Below are 18,387 nucleotides of genomic sequence, written 5' to 3'. Positions count from 1 at the left end.
AGGGAACTTTGGAGAAGGCAGGAATGTTTCATCAAATGCTGGCTGTAAAGTGTGCATCCTCCATTTAGAAGGGCGTGATCGTGTGGAAACGTACCTCTCACGGGTCCGCACGCCATATCAGAGGCAGTGATTACCCACCGTGGAGATGAAAATGTGTGTGTTTGCATACTTGTGGGTTAAACAAAGCAAGATGTTGAAATCCCTCAGAACTCAGTTTCAAAAACAGATTTAGTCTCTCATATCAGAAAATACAGTTGGGAATTCCGCGTGCTTGAAGGGAAGGATGTATTTCCAAGTCCAGGAAAGGGAGAGTGATGGTAGGTGGTTTCCTTCACAACGTGTGCCAGGTGTGATTTATGGCGTGTGTTTCCTTGGACATTGTGGATGAAGTCCTAGGTGGGCGTCCTCAGAGCACCATTTACAATTTTTATTTTAACTCTAGAGTCTTGACCACAAATTTAAAATGTAAATCAGTTTTCTTCCTTTCAAACACACTTCTTTCCTCCCCGCCCGCCTCCCCTACATCATTCAGAAAACAGAATCCTTTTCAAATGATTTTTTTTTTTTTTCCTGAATAGCTTGTGAAAATCAGGATGAAACAATAAGATCTACCTTTTTGAAAATAGCCCTGAAGCAGCTGTAGGCGGGGACCGAGGCGCTGGACCTCACAACCCTGCAGAGACCACCTTAAGTTTCTCTGCCATCGCTGTGTGGCCCGTGTCTGCTATTAATATTACCTCCTAGCGATGACTTCCAGGCATTTTGCATTTTGTTTCCAAGTGGAGACTGAGCAACTGGCCTGATTTTCTGCTTTGTCGTATAGATTCCGATTTTGTCTCATGGATTTTTTTGAAGTCTGATCACATCATTATTTGACTTTCTCAAATACACGTGCGGCAGGAGGGACGTCAGATAATTTTTCCGAGGGCCTGTGCCTGCTCTCTCAGTCAAACATTCTTTCTTTGCAACCAACTGATTTGCATGGCGATGACATTTGTTGCTCCAGTAATTTCATCTGATAATGGCCGGGCTTGCAAAGCGGATCTGAAAACATATTCCTTAATTATGTGTTGCTAAGTGACAGGAGGGTTTGGTCATAATCACAGAAAGATTATCTCCTCACCCAAGTCGTGGAAAGGTTTTGCCGAAGGAGGAACCTGTAAGATTGCCTTTTCTTTTCTTTTCTTTTCTTTTTCCTGTTTATTTTAGACTTGCCTTTTAACAAAAACATTCGCCATTATTTGGGTATGGAGTGAGGGGTATTATAGAAGTTGTTTGCAGTGTGATTGCTAACACGATGTTTTACAGACCGGAGGATATTGATTTTTACTTAATTTGCGTGGCAGCGAGCCAGTGCCAGGGAAGTCTGCAGGCAGAAGCCAGCCAGCAAATCAAATGTCTCTGTTAAATGATCCACCCCATAGCTGCAGTTTCCCTCCTCATTCCTTATCGTATGCTGATTGTGGCATTATCCCCCACACCCTGTCGGGAAGGGGGCAGGGGCTGGCGTCCCTGGTAGCGCTTCAGCTGTGTACATGGCTGTACATTTTGTACAGTAGGTTCCACAGAATCCGCAGTCACATTTGGATCTGTCGGAGCCAGCAGGGAAAGTAGACGGTGTGTGTGTGGAGGATAATGTTGACATTTCAGGAAAGCACAGGCTGGGCAGTCCCGCCGGCCTCTGGTCCAGGACGCGGCCATCTGGAAATCCAGTGTTGCTTGTTTGGGACGCCGCCAGCCTGAACGCATCTTCGTTCTGGTGCCGCCTAACTCAAGTGCTTCCCTCCCATCGGAGGGACAAGGAACGCCCTTCTGGAAGTTGACTATCTTCTCCCCTTCGGGATGGGCGGTGTTGCACTGTTTATAGTGGGGTGGTTTGGGGTTTGGGGATTGTTTTCAGTATCTATTTTATTTTCGTATGCTTTGGCTATTTTTAATGTATGTTTGCTTTTTCTCAGTCCACGAACTACCTGCCTTATCTTGGTGGGTTTTGTGCATACACACAATAGGCTCCTATTTCTAGTCCAGTTTGCTGGCCAAGCAGTCCAGAGTGACAACGTGAGGAAGGCGTATGCTGCGGGGACCCCAGTGCGGCCCACCAGCCCCGGTGACACAGACGAATGGGGGCTCCAGGCCCGCGTGAGTGGCAGCACCTGGCAGGTGGTGGGGTCGGCTGTCGCTCTCAGGCTGACCTGGCCGGCTATGGCACAAGTCGCGGAGCCCTCCGGCGGTGGCTGCGAGCCAGCAATCTCCCCGTGTCACGTGCTGTCACCCGAGCCCTGCCTGCACCAGATGCAGCAGGGATCATCAGAAACAACGAACGAATGGGGCTGCGGCCATTTTCATATCTTTGTCTTCACAAAATACAGCCAAGCCTGCAGCCTGCACAGGGCTCAGCTCAGGACACACCCTGGGGGCAAAGTTTCAGATGTGAGAAACGCGTCCCAGCCCAAAGAGCCACAAAAAGATCTTTCTGAGCTTTTTCCATTTTCTTCCAGCCGTTTTTCTTGATGCAACTGGATTAATGGGGGCACATGTGACCCCTGTCTAGTTGCTAGGGTCACTGCCTGAGGACTCCAGGATGGGGGGAGGAGCGCGTGGTCTGTGTGGAGGGGCTGTTGAGGAGGCTGATGGTTGTGACAGTTACCTGTCACCAGAGCTGGTCACTCTCATGGCTTCTTTTCGTGTGGCCTCGGTTTCCAGCAACTGGAGGTGTGAACGCTGATCTCCTAGGTAGAAAGCACATCCATCAATAATTTTAGCCCTATCAGAATCTGTATAGAGGGTCACCGCCATCGGCCCCGCACCCCTGCTACTGAGTCCTCAAGCAGCCTTGCCTCTTGTTGAGACTCCTCTGCACCTTGAGGTCTGTCCTGGGGCAGAGGACGCACTGCTCTTGAGGGTCTTGACCCTTAAGCCTTCGGCAGGCTTCCCCCATCTCAGAGCACAAGGACATTTGGGGGTGAGGTCCAGGGGCTGTGACCCCAGGCTGGCCCTGCAGACCAGCAGAGGGATGAGTCCAGCCCTTTCTGTGTGCTGGCCATGCAGTCCAGCCAGAGAGAGTTGTAAGGGAGCAAGGAAACCTCTTCCGGGCTGCCCCCAGGACCCCTGAGTCCTGGACACAGACCACTGCCCTGGGCAGAGCCCAGCGTGAGCTTAGAGGCTTGTTCACTTCTTCCGTCCTTCCTCATTGACCTGTCCCCTGCTGTTCCTTCCTTCCTTCCTCATTGACCTGTCCCCCTGCTGTTCTTCTTTCTTTCCATCCTTCCTCATTGACCTGTCCCCTGCTATGTGCCAGGCCTGTGGCCAGATGTTTGGGGCTCCCAGGTGGGCAAGACCCAAGGCTTGTGTTTAGGTGCTCTCTGGTCTGGGGGCCAGGAAAGGCAATTCATAAAAGGACAGTTAACTGTGACTATGTATAGCAGGCACCAAGATGGGGCCTGTGGAGCACCTGGAGCTCCAGGGCTTCCTGGCCACTCCTATGCTTGGAAGAGCATCCCTACAGCGCATGTGTGTGCACCGGCAGGGAAGCAGGAGGAGGGCAGAGCTCAGCACCGCAGCCAGAGTGGGGCCAGGGGAGAGGACACCGCCCAGGCCGGCGTGGGGCAGATGGAAGTGTGTGCGTGAGCTGTCATGTGCAAGGGCAGCTAAGGGCCTGACTGGTGTTTTGAGACTCCCTGTGGCGTCTCTTTTCTTGCAGAGTAATCTATGCCTGCGTAGTAAAAACATTCCAGCATTGTGGAGCCACATAGCCAGGACTCTGCCCCTACCCCAGCCTGGTAGAGCAAGAACCTCGGCATGGCCTCCCTTCCAAATCCAAGAGCAGCTGAACGGTTCCCAGGTGCTGACAGCTCAGCCTTTTCTAGCAAAACAGTGAACACACCCGACATCAGTGAGCTCTGCGGGCCTTCCGTTTGGCTTTTGTACTTGATCAGTCATTGGGTTTCATGGCCCGGTGTTCCCTGCATTCAGTGTGCCCCTGGGCAAGTCACCTGCTACTGGCCTCTGTGCCTCTGAGGCCCTGGTTGTGGCTGATGCCTGACCTCCTGAGACTCCCAGCCCTTCTTGTGACCTCGCCAGATCACCCTCCGCCTTCATGGCAGAACAGCAGTGATCATCCCTCCCGCCCGTTGCTGCCCTGAAGTATTCGCATCTTGGTTGTGCCCCCCTTACCAGACTGAACTCAGCGAGTGCCTGAACCTGGCCTCACCCTTTGTTCATGGAGCTCATTCTGCTAGGCTAGACTGGGTTTCTTGGTCCCCTTTCAGGCTCCTGGACGTGCCGTAGACCCCAGGAATATGATTTCAGCCCAGGAGCATAAAGTAGTTGAATGCATGGCCCGAAGGAGTGCCACCTGCTTTGTGTCTGGGCAAGTATGTTGAGTTCTCTGTGCTTCTATTTCCATGTCTGTCAAAGGGGGTAGGTCTTGGACCTGTTTCCTCTGCTTCTGGGAGAGCAGTGAGCAGAGAAGGAAGAGAGGGCTTGTGTGTTGAGGTTGGAGCTGCCTGGCCTCAGCGGGGAATGGCGCTTTTCTTGTCGTGGTTGACCCTTGGCCTCTTCTCACACTGGACTACTGAGGCCCTCGGAGTCTCAGGGGCCAAACTTGTCCCCCAGCTCTGCCGCCTTCACAGCACTTCCTCTGACCCCTTGGGTGTGGATTTCATTCTGTCCATGGAGGACGTGGGGTGAGCCATGCCGGGACAACTAGACAGCGGCCAAGCTGCTGAAGAAGGCCCTGCTGTGGTCCTCAGTTTTGTGCAAAGACTGCTCTCCTAGGCCTCTGTCTTGTTAAAGCTTAGTGGGCCTTTTTTCAAAAGTGAGTATCTGGGAATTTCTGTAAGCCCACCTTGCATAGAGTGTGTCCCCCTCGACAGCACAGACCCCCTCCACACTGGTGGGTGGGTGATCTGACCAGGAGTCTGGCCAGAGAGTAACGTGGATGCTTGGTGTCAGCTGGCTGGGGTCGTGAGTCTCAGGCCTTCTGCGTAACAGGCTGGGCTCCTCGCCGCATCTGGAGAGCTCCAAGGGGGAAGAGGTCGACAAACGATTTCTGCCGGGCGTGGTGCAGGACTCAGAGCAGGTGGTGAATGAGGTCGGCGCTTGCTGTTGGTTTAAAGGGATTGACCCGTGTTTTCATGGGAGGCCATGTCAGCCAAGACTGCTGCTGGGACCTTGGCCAGCTCTGCCCGCGTCCCAGTCACCAGACCCTCTTCTGTCTGTCTCCACAAGGCCCGCGTTGACTGACCTCCTCATGTCTACAGGGGCGTTCTGTCTTCCTGGTTTAGAAAGCAGTTCCACATGGAGTAGGGAGGTCTTGGCCAGCGGACCCTCTGCTTTCCAGGAAGCAGGTCATGGGGCCATAGCTTCAGTTTCTAGATAATAGTTTTGTGTGGCTGTGCTGTCCCCATCCCATCCCCCCAACCCCCACCCAGTGCTGTGAGAACCACATCACACCTGGAACTCTGTACATGGCCAAGCTCAGGGCCTCCTAAACCCCTCCAGGGATTGTTGCTCCTCTGAAATCTTTAAAAGCTGTTGATCTTGGCCAAGGTATGGTTCCTATTTTCCTGGAAGGTTTGCAGAGCCAAGGGCATAAGTACCTGAGCAGATTTCACAGACCAGGTGAGTGGCCCCATGTTCACCTGGCCATAAAAACAACCAATGGGCCCCTACGCTATTTTGCTTTAACTCTACTTTCAAATGTGGCCTTTGCTCTTGAGTGTCCAGTGTCCATCGTGGGGCTCCACAAGTCACATTTCAGCTCTGTCAACCTCAGTGCTTGAGTTGAGGGTCTTCCTGGGTCATGGGGCCCAGGCTTTTTGGTGTCAGGCACACAGTTTGGAAATAGTTCTCCCCCATTCTGTAGTTGTTTTTTCAATTTCTTGATAGTGTCCTTGAAGCATGAAAGTTTTAATTTGGAGTCTTACGTATTTGCTTATGCCGTTGGTGTGACATCTAAGAAACCATTGCTTAATCGAGGGTCATGAAGATATATTCTTATGTTGTCCTCCAGGAATGTTAGTTTTAGCTCTGACATTGAGGTCTTGATCTGCTTTGAGTAAAGTTCTGCATATGGTGTGAGGTAGGGGGTCCCGTTCAGCCAGTTGTCCCAGTGTTTGCTTTGTGCTTTGCAGAAGCTGAGCTGTGGAGAGCTGGGCTGGGTAGAGCAAAATTAGAGCTTCACGCCAGACTTCTTGCATTTGGAAACTAACATTCTAAGGAAGAAAGACGTGGTTTTTTTTTTTAAGTGAGAAAGCCAACATATATTAACAGGAAAGCTTTTCAGGTGTTTGGCACAAATTTATTTACCCCCAAGAACATACAAAGCCAGAATTCTAAAGCTTTTTCACAGATTCCTTGCTCATACGTGGGAGAGGTTTATTTGGTAAGTTTATGAAAGAGAAATAATACTTGTAATCCATAACTAATTAGCCCATGTTAGCGATGTAGAAACGAGTGTGATTAAACGTGCAGTTGTCAGGTGTGTGTTTCCCACTCAGGCTGGCTTCAACAAAGGGCTTTCTAGTTTTTTTTTACATAAAGGATAAAAAAACTAGCCTTCGTTCACTTTTCTTGCCCCCTCCAGTGGGAGGGAGGAACTGCTGAAGGAACAGGAAGGTACACTGTAGTTAAATTTAGCCCAACAGCAGCTTTCAGCATGTGAATAAAACAACTTTTGCCAAATTGTTAGGAGAGCAAAAAATCCAACCTAGAAACACCCGTCCCCACTGAGAGAGTGGGCAGCCCCCTGGGACATGTTCTCCTGAGAGCCATGGAGAATTCATCCCAGGAGGGTTTGCAAATGTCAATGGGACATGGGGCAGCCTGTGGCTGAGTTAGCACCCTGGGTGTGCTTCACCAGAAGGGGCAAGAGTAGGAACCCTGATTCCTAGTCCCCCAATGCAGTTGTGTGGGGTGCCAGTGGCGTTGGCGGGGAGCGTGTCCTGCAATACCAGCTAGATATGAACACGGTGCCTCCGCAGGGCTGGTGGGGTGCACCTACCCCAGGTGGCCCATGGAATGTGCCTCTTGCCCCTTTGCCAGGGCCGAGGTAGGGGAAACCAGCCTTGAGAGAATCTAGGGCCCTGAGTTCAGTAAATATTAGTAATTGTCACTATTGTGGAGTTTGTTTGTTTGTTTTTTGGTTTGGTTTGGTCTGGTGTTTTTTTTGGTTTTTGGTTTTTGGTTTTTGGTTTGTTTGTTTGTTTGTTTTTGAGACAGAGTCTTGCTCTGTCACCCAGGCTGGAGTGCAGTGGAACAATCTTGGCTCACTGCAACCTCAGCTTCCCAAGAAGCTGAGACCACAGGTGCCCACTACCATACCTGGTTAATTTTTGTATTAGTAGAGATGGGATTTCTCCATGTTGGCCAGGCTGGTCTCAAACTCCTGACCTCAGGTGATCCCCCCGCCTCAGCCTCCCAAAGTGTTGGGATTACAGGCTTGAGCCACTGCACCTGGCCTATTGTGGAGCATTTGACAAGGATGATCCCCCATCTGAAATCCCAGGAAGACTCTGGACATTTTTCCTCTGACAGACTCAGAGAGGTTCACCCCCTACCCTGAGTCCCACAGCAGGGGGTGGCCCATGCCACGATGATCCTCAGGCATGGTGCATTAGCACAGCAAGGGAAAGTCAACAATGGTATACACTTGGGGAGGAGACACCAGTCCGAGCTGGAAGCCAAGGTCTGTGTCAGCAAGAGGAAACAGGACAAAGTGGCTGGGCTCTGGAGCAAGAGTCATGACGGGCTCTGGAGCGGCAGTCATCATGATGGGCTCTGAGGCTCGCTTCCCATGGGTAACATTGGGGTGATGGTGCCCACCCTACCTGCCCCCCACGGCTCTGAGAACCGCATCACACCGGAGCTGTGTGCATGGCAAGCTCAGGGCCCCCAGCTGGCTCCACGAGCACCTGCTGGTGTTTGCCTGGCTCCAGCTGCTGCCCTCAAGACCATGCTGCATCTGAGCTGCTCCGACTGCGGGGCCAAACTCCTTGCCCTGGATCATGCTGCTGCCTGGGAGAGTTCAGGGAATTAACTCTCCCAGTGAAGAGCAAATGCCATTCTTTTGTGTGATTAAATGGAATGTAAAATGTTCTTTGGTCATAAGAGGATTTAAGCTGGCTGTTGGGAACAGCTGTAACACACACAAGGGTAAAGTTTTAATAAATGGAAAAGTAAATGTAGGAAAAGGTGAGGGAGGGTGGAAGGGCCGGAACACAGCATCCCGTGCAATCCTGTACACAGGGATAGGTGGGAATTCTGCTCTGAGCTTCCTAGCAACCAAAGAAAGAGGGAAACTGATCACATAGAAGAATCACACTGCATGTAAGATGGGACCGATGAACCCGTTGCTCAGAAGCAGAGGTGAGTTTCTCCTGCCTTTATCGCCTCTCCAAAGAAGCGGCATCAGCGCTGGTTTGCAGTTTGCTTTCTGGCATTACCTCCCTGCTCCTCAGCCTGCACCTTCCTCCGCTACCCGTCGACAGCCTCCTGCGTGTCACCTTCTGATTTCACCAGGGCCTCATCCTGGTTGAAGTTGTTAAGCTCTTCTTGCACTTTGGCTGGATACAGTCAGCTGTTCTTTGGCGCTGACTTCCCCCCGGGGTTCCTACCTCCTCTTCTGGCCCTGCCTCATTAAGGGATTGCATTAAGGGATTTTTTGTGGTGGAAGGAAGCTCTGCCTGCGGAACTGAATGTTGGCACCAACTGCCCAGCGCAGGCCAGTCCATTCCCCTTCCATCCACAGTGCTTAGAGCTGACCTCTGGCCTCTCAACCCAACACGTTTCCCCACTGGGGATTTGCCTATTAGATGCTTTTTATATGAAGGAATAAATATGCCTTTGTGATGGGTTCTAGTGTTTTCCTGTAAACTGGGCTCTGAGCCTGGGATGCTGTAGAAGTTACTAGATTTTAAGAAAAAGTTAGAGAAGAAAGAAGAATGGAGGCGGCATCCAGCCAGCTGTTGTGCTGAGAATGTTCACTTCCTGGCTGTGAGCTGGGCCTGGGCGCAGCGCTCTTGGCCCCTGGCCTGCCGGACAGCAGTCCTCGCGGATCACTTTCCTCTTGGGTTTTAGGACCACTCGAAAAACGAGAGTGTGCTGCAAGCATGAGGCTTCTCCCTCTCCCATCTCAGCCTTGGCTGCCATAGCTAAGGAGGAGGGTGTTATTTTGCTTTTGTGGACATTCAGCCTGGGAAATAAGGTGAGAAAATTAAGACTGGGTCTGCCAGGCTACAGGCTACTCAGGGTCCTTTTGCGGGAGGACGTGTTGTCCATTTCTCTGGAACACTGGTGGAATTGGTCCATCTGATTCCAAGGGACAAGCCAGCAGCCAGGGCGGCCATCCAGAGGGCTCCTGGTCCCGGCACTCATGGGCAGCCATCCCCTCGGGCAGTGACTCAGTGGTGGCCCCTGGAACTTGGCAGTGGCGCTCGGCTCGCTGCAGGTTCATGGAACGTCCAGGGCATTTGCCCTCCTGGTGGCTGCTACTTCCTGTACCTTGGAGGAAAAGTCCCTTGGGGCACTGGGAAGGGTGGGCGGGGCCTCATGGCCTTCCTCAGCCTGATCGGGACCCACCAAAGGGTCCCAGACCCCAGTCACGCTGCACCCTGACCATCCCCTTCCCTGTCACCCCGGGTGGTGCCAGAGCCTTTTTGTGAGGTGCAGGGACCCGGGTACCCAGCGCACAGTAGGCGTTCTCAAACTTTCACACAGTGAGAAGTCAGACTGAGCCATCCCGTGCCATCTCTGGGTTGCCTGTGGCCTTTTTAGATTCCTGCAGAATCTCACCCAGCCCCGTGTGTGTCCACACTGGACACGCTGCCAGCCCAGCACCCAGCCTCTTGTGCGGCCGGCGAGTGAGTGTGCAGCAGCTGGCCGCTCTGCCAGATTCCTCTGGCAACAATTCGTTCTTTTCGCTTCTCTATTTTCTCTTATTTTTCTCAAACATCCCCTTCTGTTGTTGTCAGGGGCACATTTTTAGAACTTGAGAGCTGTTCACCCAACACCTCCACCAGCGGTATCCACACAGCGGGCGGGCGAGGCGCCTTCTTGGAAGTGCTTCGGGGAGCACTGGGGCCAGCCCATCCCTCCTCAGCCTCAAGCCAGAGGGAGTCCTCTAGGGTTTGGGCTGCATGGGCTTCCGGGACGCCCTCCCAACTGCAAGACCGGGAGTGGACGGAGGGAGCCCTGGGAGCCCGGCTGTGGCCCCAGCGAGGCAGGGGAGGATGGCCAGGCCACACCAGGGACCGCACAGCAAAGGCTCTGTTTCAAAAACAGACGTCACGTTTCCTGCTTGTGGCCTGTGGGGTTGTCACTGATTTTTTGCATTGATATGAAAACCAGCAATGCTTCTTTTCCATCTGGGCCATGGCTCTTCTGGGGACAGTGCAGGACTCGAAGAGAAGCTAATGGCCTTGCTTGGGCGGGGATGACTAGTTTTTTCTTTTGTGTTGGTCACTTGCTGGCAAGCGGGTTTTCCCACCTCACTGGCTGGTTGTCCAGCACCGTGAATCCGCTGCCTGAGAAGTGAGTCTCCGAACAATCACAGCGGGATTGACCACGCAGGTTTCCCCGGCACTGCACTATGAAGCTCCCTCGGGCTCCGGTCACTCAGACCTAATGTTGAGGAACGTGGAGCACATTTTTTTCCTCTACCCAAGGAAGCAGATGTGTGGTAGCTGGTAAACATCCTCCACACCGCAGAGTATCTTCTAGGAAAACTGCCTGGTATGGGGAGCTTGGGTTGACGAACGCTCACTTTTCTTGGTTTTTATTCGCTTGGAGGTGAGATCTGATGATTGGCCCTTCTCTCTGGTTATTGCTGAAAAGGACAGAAGGGCGTCCCTGCCGGCCAAGGCGGCTGCTGGTGGCTCAACCTGGAGAGCCTGGATTCTGAGCAGCCGTGGTCACTGGTCTTGTCCACCAGGGCTCAGAACTGGGTGAAACTCAGCTCCCCAAACTCATTCTTCCCGAGACTTTAGGGGAAGTGCTTCCTTCCAAGTCAGTGCTTTCTGGAGGGCTGGTGTTCCCGTCTCGGCAAGTTCTGCCTGGCCAGAGGCCCACGGGGTCAGGCATCTGAGGCACAGGGCATTTGGGCCACTTGCCAGGAGGCCACCAGGAGGTTGCTTCCTGTAAGGAAGATCAACCTCGTGTGCATTGAATTTTGCATTAACCCTCTTAGAGGCCAGTGTTAAGGGCCAAGTTGACATAGATCCATTTCTTGGATCAGGTGTTTGTTTTTTCAATTAATTTTTTAGAGCCAAGTCTCACTCTGTCACCCAGGCTGAAGTGCAGTGACACACTCATAGCTCACTGCAGCCTTGAACTCCTGGGCTCAAGGGATCCTCCTGCCTCAGCCTCCTAAGTAGCTGGGACTACAGGCATGTGGCACCACGCCCAGTAAATTTTGTAGAGATGGGATTTCACTGTGTTGTCCAGGTTAGGACAAGGTTTCTTATCACCGGGGCCATGAATGCCTGCTGGGTCAATAGGACACCGTGAGGAGGACCGTGTGTCCCTGCATCCAGCTTGGGGAGTGGGGCCAGCACACACATGTTACTATCCTGTGGCGTCTCGGACTTGCTTGGATGTGCCCTTCTGTTCTCCGCCGTTCTGATAACAGTTACCATGATGATGTCTCTTTTAGGCTGCAAGATCTAGAGAGACACCCGGGTGGGAAGAGCGCATGCCTCACGTGAGAAGCCTCAGGCCCTTGGTTCTTGATTTTGTGTGCCTGGTTGATAGATCGAACAATCGCATTCTTGCAGTAAAAGAGAGAGAAATTTAAGACCTACCTCAGCCTGCCGAGGCAAGATCACCTGTCGGTTTCCTAGGGCCAGGCCTGATGATGTCTGTCTATCCAGTGTCCAGAGCTTGTTGAGTTGAACCAATCCAGCAGGTGGTTTGCACTGCGGTGGACCCTGGGGTTGCATGCTTGGTCTCTGGTGTCAGAGAGACCTGAGTTTGAGTCCTGACTCCATCACTTACTTGCTGTGTGACCCCGGGCAAGTTCCCCCCACCTCCATTACCTGCTGGGGAAACAGCAGCGCCTACGGCACAGGGTTGTGTGGAGGGTGCAAGAGAAGTGGCCGTGACCATCCTTCTAAATGGGACAGGCTGTATTCCATGGTCATGATGCTCAGCATATGGTATAAGGAGCTAACTGTTTACCATCCCTTTGTTACCAGAAACGTGACTCCCTGTGTGTTTGGGTTCTTGGTGCATAGGTGATTTTATTGCTGCAATAAAGTATTGAAAACCAATACCGCTGACGGCAGCGGTGCCCGCACGAGACTATTTTACAACTTGGGGCATTTCCAGTCTCAGGTATTTCCCCAGCTTCCAGGCACATCCTGGGAAAGTCTAGTCTGTGTCTAATTACTGTGGCACAGAATGCACCCTGCCCACATGGGGTATGTGAAGTAGGGGTGTCCCAGGCGGCCCCTTGGCTACAGGCAGCTGGTTTTCATTACAGGTGAGGCTGAGCAGATGGTGGGCATTCTTGGTCTTTCCAACAGGCTCCAGACCACCTCACAACTCGGAGCTTGGGCCTTTGAACTGAGAATCTCATAGTTTAGGAGCTGTGGGCTGGAACCACATGCTGGCAGCTGCCACCCTCGAGACAGAAGGCCCATCGCCATAGTCATAGCATTCTTTGCTGCTGGCCGGCAGCTTGGAGAGGCGAGGTGGGCACCTCCCAAGGAGGAATGAGTTAGGTGGACCAGCCAGTCCTGGCTTTGACGACTGAGTTCACCAGGGTGAACAGATAGTCATATGGAAGCCCCTTTTTGTCCTTGGCAGGTTTGTGCTTCTTAAAATTTAGTCTTTTGGCCGGGCGCGGTGGCTCATGCCTGTAATCCCAGCACTTTGGGAGGCCGAGGCAGGCAGATCACCTGAGTTCAGAAGTTTGAGACCTGCCTGGCCAACTTGGTGAAACCCCATCTGGAAGGCTGAGGCAGGAGAATCACCTGAGCCCAGGAGGCGGAGGTTGCAGTGAGCTGAGATCGCACCACTGCACTCCAGCCTGGACAACAGCGTGAGACTCCATCTCAAAACAACAACAACAACAACAATTTTTAGTCTTTGGCGATGCCCTGAGGCTCATCTCTTCCACAGAAGCTTGGAGGAGCGGCCACACGAGTGGGGTATGCAGAGGCACAGGCAGGTAAGGGAGTGAGAACCCCAGGGCGCATCTGACCTTGGCGTGCCGGCAGGAAGAGAACAAACAGTCCTCCTGGAAGGTTCCACCAGAACTGTTTATTGGACAGGGGACTCAGACGATGTGTGTCCCCAGCCACAGTGGTGGCTGAGAGTGTCCCCATCCTGTGCATGAGATCCTGACCGCCCGGCCCTGCAGGGACCGTCCCCGTGTTGGGAAGCAGGAGGGTATGTCGCAGAGCCTCACCCAGTGGGAGCCACAATCCTTACTCCTTGCTCCTCAGGCTTGGATGTTGCTCCGGCTTCTATCCCCACATCCTGTCCTCCCTCCCAGAGCCCAGGGACCACCCATGTGAGGCTGGGCCACTGGGGAAATCTCGCACACGTAGCGCGTCTCACCAGAAATAGAAGCAGAGCCTCACGTCCTTGGCTGTGGGAATGCCTTCTAAGGCGCCGTTTTTGGTGATGTCCCTTTACGGATCTTTCAGGCCCAGTGAGTCAGCAGTGTCTGCATTCACACAGGCTGGGTGGGGTTGTTGGATCTGCCCCGGGTGGATGGCACCTGCTTCCTCAGGGCAAAAATTCACCCCAGAACATGAGCTGCACCCGGGGTTAGGTGAAGGTGACGGAGCCTGAACACTCAACACCAGAGGCAGCCAACAGGACGGTGTCTGGGCTTCCAAAAAGCCACCAGTGCCTAAAAACACTTTCAAGCACCTAACATCACTCTTGGTTTTGTTTTTATTTTAAACTCCATTACAAACCGGGAAATAGCTGTCACTTTCCTGTGTTCAGGGCCCGCTGTGCTCCTCCGTTCCGCGTGGCGCGGACACTGCAGGGTGTGGGCTGCAGCTTCCCCAGGGGCTCTGAGGAACCCGTTGAAGTGACTGCACGTGCTTGTCTTTCTAGGGTTGCAGATGAGCTTCGTTTTCAGGGGGGTTTGTATTTTGTGTTTTTTCTGAACTTGATGGTGTAGGTCTGGACATCTCTTTCCAACCCTGGAAGATACCACACATGCTCTTCGTTATTAACATGATCACCCAGAAAGCTTTTGGGGGCCTGAGAACATGGCCCAGGCTCTGGGGAGCACCAGACTGCACCTGACTGGCTGGATAAAGACAGGGGTACCTGGAGCCTCCTGCCTCGCCAGCTCTGTGTCCAGCTGTCACCTGAGCTACAAGGGAGATTACCTGGGAGCCTCTCACGTGTCACATCGTGACTCATTCAGATACATGTTTTATTTAAGAAGCAAATCTATTTATCAGGGTGTTCCTGTGGCCATTTCTTCACCAAACCTCCAGCTGACTTTGCAGAGAATGCCAAACTCAGAAGCCGAGGAGTAGCTTAAAACTAGGTTCCCCATGGGGCACATCCAGCCTTCTGGGGAGCCCACTTGGTGTGGGGCACCCCAAACAGCACAGCCCCTGGGTGCTCAGAGGCCTTGGTGAAGCTAGATTTCCCAACACTCAATTTTTTCCCTCCTTACAGAAAGGCAGGGGGAACTTGAGGGATAATTCACATGAAACCTTTGCCATAAACGCTTTTAAATTGTTCACAAGTAATAGCCCAACTTTGGAAGATTAAGATCCTGGCGTTTTTATTGTGAGGAGTGGGCTGGCTGAATATGCTGCAGATTGTGAGCTTTTTCCTACCTGGTTGTACCTCACTGGAGAAAAATAAGGATAATCCCTATAGCTGCTAAGGATGTACACAGTGATGGCACAGCCATCACCACTTTCTAAGTTTAGAAGGTGTGCTTCATGCTTTAAATTCCCCGGCACTCATTTTGTACCACGCTGCTCTCTCATTCTCTCCTCATGCTGTCTTCCAGTGCCTGGTTCAGGCCAGTCCTTGTCCAAGGTTGAGTTAAATCATTTTCAGCTGGGCCAGGTCTTCAACAGCTTGGTGTGTGTGATGCCACTCCAGGGCTGAGGTCCTGGCTTCAGGAAGAATGTGGGGATCGATTAGTGATGTCTGCCATGAATGCAGAAAGAGAGATAAGGGTTGCGCATTTGCATTGCATGGTGGGAGGAGGAGTGTGCACATGAGCCAGGGAATCTGTTGGGCGTGTCAGGTGATACTTAAAACTCAAGGATTGGGTTCTCCATTCTGGGGGAGCACATACTACCCATACATTACTGAGACTGTAAAATGAAATCGCAGCCTCTGGGAAGCTGGGCAAAGAAGTGGACGCAGCATTGGGAGAGCTTCCCAGAAGCAACACAGAGAGAAAGCCCATTTGCCAAATGAAAAAGCAGATAACAACGTAGAAACAAAGCTGAGATTTCCAATAGCAGTTGCTTTTTTTTTTTTTTTTTAACCTTAAAATAGTGCCACTCTTAGCAACACAGATTTTCTTCCAAATTATGCCTTGAAGCTGCTCCCGGAGCCACCCGCTCATCAGCACCCTGCTCCTGTGGTCCTTCTCATGAAAGGCAGAGGGGAGATGCCTGTTGCCCACAGTCTTCTCTGCAGCTGCCGTGGGAACAGGCACCTTCCCGGCTGCTGGGGACACAAGGAGGGGGAGTCACCGTGGCTTGCTCACTTTCCAGATCAGCCAACTGCAGAACATTTGCTGTTGTTTAGATCCCACGTCTGACGGTTTAGAACAGCTTTTATAACATGGTTAAACATGTTTACAAAGCAAGGGAGACATCTCTTACCTTGACAACACGAGGCTGCCACAGACCGCCTTCCCCCATCAGAGCTCCACAGCCCTGTGTGCTGGGCTGGCCTGTAGACCCACTGAGGCAGCTGTGTTTACAAGTCTAACGCCAAGTGTCTGAGAGGCACTTGCGTACGTCCCAGCATCAGAATCTGGCCCTCAGCTTGGCCCTGTCACAATTTTCAGTTTTATATTGTAGAAACCCAAGCCTCTGAAATAACACTCTTAGCAGACCTTAGTTCTGATTCTGTGTCTGGCTTTCTAGAAATCAGGTCTGCTGAGCTCAGCCAGTGAGGATCGGGTCATGCTGGATTGCAGAAAGCGGCCATTTAATTGGGGAGCAGGCCGCATTTAAGAGGAAGCTTTTCTGAGGGTGGTGGGATCGGTGGGATATTAAGTGGGGCTTCCTTGGAGGCAGGCGGGGCCTCAGGTTCAGCTGTGTTGGGTCACTCCCTGTCCCGCCCCGGCCTCTGGAGTTTGTGTGGTTTTGTCTCCTCTTTCTTCCTGGATCATTGTGCATGAGGCTGGGAGCCACACCGGCTGCTTAGGCTCCTCCTGCCTCCCAGGCCACCTGCAGGTCACAGGGGCTGATGAAGCTGTGAATCGCTTGGCTCTGTTTGAAATGCTCGTTCCCCGGTGCCATAGAGAAATAGCACTTGAACATAAATTTAATTTACTTAGTAAGGCCATTTTTACTTTCTGCAGAAAGGGTACACTCTCCAGCAGTTTTCCCACGAGAGTTCACCCAACAAAGGACACAGGGTCATTTATAACCTGACACGTCCACCCTACCACTGTGTCCAGTTTCCGTTGGCTGGAAAGGGACCTCACATTCTCTATTTGTCCCGATTGGCTAGCAACTTAGAGCTTTTTTAAAGAGGCAAAGGTAGAGGGGAACAAAGGAAGGAGGAGGTAACTTGTGGAATGTTGAGAAAGGTAAAAACACCTTCAAATAAGGAAGAGGAACAGGCTGTGACCTAATGCTTGCTTGGACTAGTATAAGCATGCCAGGGCAAATATTTAGGCTAAATTGCGGGAGCTAAGAACATAACATACGTTGATTTCCTTATTACGGCTAGCAGATATTTAAGAATGTTAGCACAGATCTTTGAATAAATTTTGCCTCTAAGAGAAGTTAGTATTTATTCCTAATTAGACGGGGAGGAAAGTCTTTGAAGAGGAACCTCTGCTTTACTTCGTACAGCTCGGAGCTGCTTGCAGCACTCTGACGCCTTCTGTCGGGATCTTTGGAAGACCTGCCTGGATCTCCCGTCTGTGGAAGGATCCAGGTACTTCTTACAACATCTGTGTTAGGGCAGCTGGTGACGGCACCCGGCAAACTCCAGCAGCTGCCTTCATTCCACAGAGGCTCCCTCCTGCAAGGCCACTGCTGTGACTCTGAGCAGCGGTTCTTCTCATGAATGTGATAGCTCGGTCAGCTCTAAGACTGCAACCTGCAGGGGCTTCATGGGGCAACCCTGGGGTATGTGGCCAGTGTCTGTCCTTGGGCAGCCGTAGCCCCTGTCAGGAACAGGGAGTGACTCAGGCACTGGTGTCTTGAGACTGCTGCGGTGTCAGGAAACTTCCATAAAATCTAGTGAGTTTTAAAAAAAGAGGCCAGAGCCAGCCAGGCACGGTGGCTCATTGCCTGTAATCCCAGCATTTTGGGAGACCGAGGCAGGTGGATCACCTGAGGTCAGGGGTTCGAAGCCAGCCTGGCCAACATCGCGAAACCCTGTCTCTGCTAAAAATACAAAATTAGCCAGGCATGGTGGCACATGCCTGTAGTCTCAGCTACTTGGGAGGCTGAGGCAGGAGAATCACTTGAACCTGGGAGGTGGAGGTTGCAGTGAGCGGAGATCGTGCCACTGCATTCCAGCCTGGGCAACAAAAGTGAAACTCTGTCTCCAAAAAAAAAAAAAAAAAAAAAGCCAGAGCCAGCCTTTGCCTCCTATGTCAGAAATGATCATTTGCAGCTGCTTTCCTTTGGGGTAGAAGCCTAAAATCCTGAAACCCTTTACCCTGGGGCAGGTTGTCTTGTGCTGTAAGCAACAGAAACCCATTTAGATCATTTTTAAATAATGAGAATTTCTGTTGGAAGGATGTCGGCTTAGCTCACACAATGTCTAGGAAGACTGGAAAATGGGTCTCAGAAACACTGCAGGCAGCTTTGTGTGGCAGGATCAATCCAGTTCCTTCTTGGTGACTGCTCAGGGGAACATCCCATTTGCCTTGCATGGTACTGAGCCAGAAGGTCAACTCCAGGCCTGTCTGCCTGTATCCGAGAAAGCAGCAGCTCCTCACAATGAAATGTAGCGTTTTCCAGCTCCGGATCCTTCCGCCATCCTCCCTGAGATCTACCTGCCTTAGGATCTGTGAGATCCGCGGACTTTGCTTTTCCCGGGTGTCTGGTTACTGTTCACAAAAGTCCAGCAGTTTGGCCTGGTGTTGTCTTTGTTTTTGACTGAGCATCTCTCATTTCACAAGTATTTATTGCAGCTGCAGCTCTAGGCAATACCAGGCCCAGGGATGGGCGTCAGCACTGCCTTGAGCTGGTGCAC

At 52.0% G+C, this 18,387-nt stretch overlaps 1 protein-coding gene across 10 annotated transcripts in view; it reads left to right on the top strand.

The window, feature by feature from the left end:
• Positions 1–18,387, top strand: part of CTBP2 (C-terminal binding protein 2) — a 172,782-nt gene that overhangs the window by 135,422 nt on the left and 18,973 nt on the right. The gene's annotated exons all lie outside the window — the stretch shown is intronic.

Source organism: Pan troglodytes, chromosome 8 (assembly GCF_028858775.2).
Source record: "Pan troglodytes isolate AG18354 chromosome 8, NHGRI_mPanTro3-v2.0_pri, whole genome shotgun sequence".
Lineage (NCBI taxonomy): Eukaryota > Metazoa > Chordata > Mammalia > Primates > Hominidae > Pan > Pan troglodytes.
The sequence above is the reverse complement of the archived record's forward strand: the minus strand, read 5'-3'. Positions and strand labels throughout refer to the sequence as shown.